Source organism: Benincasa hispida, chromosome 3 (genome assembly GCF_027475165.1).
Source record: "Benincasa hispida cultivar pf3 chromosome 3, pf3_genome.v1.1, whole genome shotgun sequence".
NCBI classification, from domain to species: domain Eukaryota; kingdom Viridiplantae; phylum Streptophyta; class Magnoliopsida; order Cucurbitales; family Cucurbitaceae; genus Benincasa; species Benincasa hispida.
In genome coordinates, this window is record NC_143480.1 from 2468885 (window position 1) to 2473230 (window position 4346).

A 4346-nucleotide genomic window follows, 5' to 3' on the forward strand; every position below is an offset into this window, starting at 1 on the left:
CTGGTTACGACCTTCGTTTTGCCTTACCCCCACGTGTGTCATGTGGGCATCCAACTTCGGTTGCGTTCCATATTCAACTCAACTCTTGTCTTGTTTGTTTTGGCTTGTGCCAGACAGAGGAGTTATGCTAATGCGCTGATTCTGGCAACTTGCCTTTGTTTTGGCTTACCCCACGTGTGTCATGCGGACATCCAACTTCGAGCAAGTGCCTTTCACAGCTTAACTCTTATCAACATGAGTTTCCCCATTGCGTTGACAATGGAGTTATTATTCCCAAAATCTCACTTCAACTTTTTTTAAAAAAAAAAAAACAAATGATCGCAATATAACCAATTCTCTGAGACCGCTGCCACCCCCAAACTTAGAGGTTGGCAGCGTTCTCACCGCAAAGCTAAAAACAAAATTACAAGAATACGATAATAAATGTTTGAACACAGGTTTGCGCAAAATAAAACTTAAGACTTTCAAAATTTGAAGAAGCTAATAAAAGTAAAGAATGTCTTGCATTGATTAGTTAGAAAATGCGGTGAACTATATGTACCATCATTGAAACATCGCAAAACAACGCAATCAGGAAAAAGAGAGTTTCAAAAGGATAAGGCATACAAGATAACAAGAAAAGACCTTAGGCAGAACAACGCATGCACTCATGCGTTGGAATCCACGCGATTGAAGCCATGCGTTGAAGGGTGAAAGGAATTCTTCCATTGAACTACGAACCAAGGAGACTTATTGTTGCACCTACAAGAGCAAACGTACCACAACCAAGGAAGCAACCATATATCCAAAATAACAATAAAAATAAAAATAACCTATACTAAGAAAGCAAAGTAAAGATAGAGCAGAAGACGTCCCTAGAAAAATAAGAGTGTTGTCACCGCAAGGAGTCTTCCATGCAGGAGATGGTTCTCGATTGCTTGGGTGAAATTGCCCTGACCATTGGAACTTCCGACAATTGTTGGGCGCATGCGGCCGTCATGAGCTTAGAACTGCCTTAAGCTCTTTTGCAACTGATTGCCCTTCTACCTTGGGGTCAACGTTGGCATTCAGCGCATCGCCTATACTTTAATATTGTTTGCAACCTAGTCACACAAGCTGCAATACACCCAAGATAAAAAGTTTGCTCACAGAGACACAAAACTTAACAAACATTTAGTTGCCAAGTCCCTGGCAATAGCGCCAAAAACTTGATGCATTATTTTATTAAGTGGAAATATGGATGATATGCATTGTTGGAATTGTGTTGTGCACTCAAGTTTCCTCAGCGGAATTCAAGTGTAAATTCTTCTGAGTTTCCTGGTAAGTCTAGGGTCGAATACAGAGACTTGTGAAAATAGTTGCGTTGGTAATGTTTATGAAAACTTTGTGGTAACCAAGTAAATAAATAAAGTGTGGATGTGTTGTTGCATTGATGAAAGAGAAGTAAATAAAGGCGGCGGATTTGAGAAAGATAGTTGTGTTGATAGATGCAATGAGTATGCGATGAACGGGTTGAGAAGACCTTTATCTAGCGTTACTCGAGAATGCATCAAACTTTGCGATCATGTTACAACCATGCACAGCAAGTCATTTCCCAATGTAAATGCGATGCTCCTAAGTCTAGGACACATGTGTTGAATGCAAAATGTCCATAGAGCTTATCCTTAAGTCTCTACACTTGTCCTATGTGTTGATGCAAAATGCATGAAAGCAAGGTGACCGCATACAATCATATCTTATTGGTAAGATGCATGCGATGCGTTAATAACAAATAGTGCTCATTCCTAAGCGCCTATCTTTCGTTTATGCACTCTAATCTGGTTCTTCCAAACCTAAATTCTGACCTGACCTTCCCAAGTCTATATCCTGTCTTTAGACTACCCTCTTGAGTATCTCTAATAGACGAATGAAGCATACATAAACAAGATAATCGCAAAGATGAAGATTCCCTCATTATGCTAGCTAACTACTTCTCAACCCATTCAACTAATTTAGCTACTCATGCATAAATAACAGATAGATATAGAAAAAGACATTTCATTCTTATAACTGAGTTGAGTACAAAATGACAATGGAAAGTAAAGGTAGAGAGCCTGTAGCAATTCCTTACTGATTGAGGCTTTTTACACTGAATCTCTATTCTGATCTACAAATTTTCCCGCTTCCGCAGGCGTCGGCCCTCTCTCTGTCTTGGAGCTTTCGATGCTTTCCCAAGCTTACCGGAACGATCTACCGGCACACCTTCTTCCTCGCGTCTGCCTTAAAATGAAGAAAACTATGGACAGAGGCGTGAACTTATAAAGTTATGAAGTAATCGACTGCTTAACCCCCTCTCCAAAGAATGCACTTGGTATTTATAGAGTTTCCATGGTGAAAGGCGGCTTCCCTCTCCCAGTTGTACAGATGGGACAACTTTAATTCCTGACTGGTGCGCCGGATAATTGTCACTGATAAAGCTGAATGTACTTCATGACTGTTATCGGCTGTCAACTTAATTTGGATCCGACTGCTGTCAGCTTTCTGTCCCATCGCTCTTAATTATCCTTTCACCCGGATGCGCCCACCATTTTGCGCTGACCAACTTGCGGTGATTCTTCTTGGACGAATGTTTGTGAGCACGATCAACGCAAAGTCTTGCGGTGAAGATGCGCTCGACCAATGTATTCTTATGATTGTAATCTCTGCATTGCGTTAATGCATATTCTGCACAAAAATGTAAAGATCAACTACTCTAATACGTTGGACGCATGCAACCGCAATATTATGGAATTTATGATTAATGAACGCAATTTAACATATTTCATCAATGCATTCCAACATTGTTTAAGAACTTAGTACTATGATAACGTGCATTTCTGCCCGTTATCAGCTACCACAACACATATCTACAAGCATGAATCTCTTATATTCAAAATTCAATTTACTAAATGACTTAACTTGTGCATGGTAAACCTTTGAGATCAGATATTGTATTTCAACTATGGTTTAAAATTGTGAGATTTTGATGGCTCTGAAATTTTGTATATGCTATTACATTCAATTGTACATATTAATTCATATTTAGCTGTTATTTTGATAGTACTTGACTTACCCTTAATTGGTTCCTATGTCTGAAATATTAAATATAATGTAAGTATAGAGTTTTATTAATAATCAAGATATAAATACAGTGTGACTGAAGAGCTTGAGTAATAACTGGTATATAAATACAATGTAATTGGAGAGCTTTATTAATAATCAAATTAATCATATTATAATCTAATAGATTCAATTTCAAAACTAAAAAATGACCACCATTTCGTAATTTTTGCCATCTTTTGGAATTTAAATTTATTTTTAATATTACAATTAGATTTTGATAATTATTCACGAATTGATTTAAAATAAATCAATCTCTTCCTCATTTTTCTTCCCTAATTGATTCAAATTAGCTATTTGTTTTCATTTGATTTAACCACTTTTCGAAAATATTCAGAATTAATCAATATTTAATTTGTTTATCACCATTTGGATTTTAATTTATAATACATCTTTAGATTATATTATTTTATTATTTTTTATTATTCTAAATTCAAATTAATTTTTTTTATTTTAATTAAGATTTTACGAAATATTTTATACATATTATCATCTAATAAACTTTATATGTCATTTAAATTTGATCATTTTTTGTATTTTTTTTAATTACCTTTTATTCATTATCATCTTATTATATAATTATATCATTAATTTATATTTTTGACAAACAAATAAGTATTTACTTTTTGCAATCTTTCTGTTTTTGCTATGCCTCTACAACGAGTTAGGCTTCTTTCATAGATTTTGTGGTTGATGAAGTTGTAATTGTTGAAGCTTATGAAAATGGAATTATGAATACAGTTTAATTGTAAATAAACGAACTTATTTCCTGATTTTTCTCCCATAATTATATTTAAATTTATATTTTATTATCAAATTAGATTTTATCTAACTACTTATTGAATTTTTTTTAATCAGAATAAATAAAAACTTACTGTTTTTCTTCCCTAATTTATATTTGAATTTATTTTTTATTATCAAATTTGATTTTATCCAACTAACTATTGATTTGTTTATATGTTTGTTACAAATTCAATTGTATCCAAATTCTTTTTATTATTATTTTATACATATTGTTACCAAATTAATTTGATTTTTTTTTTTATATTTTCGATGTTTTCAATTTTTCATATACAAACATGTAAAAATAGCTTGTTGAACCTAAAAATAAACATATAAATGAGAATTAAATTTTAAAGGTTTGAAACATGTAGGTGTGTATATATATATATTTTTCCGTTTATTATTAATATTAACATTAATAATAATATTATTATTACTATTCTTAT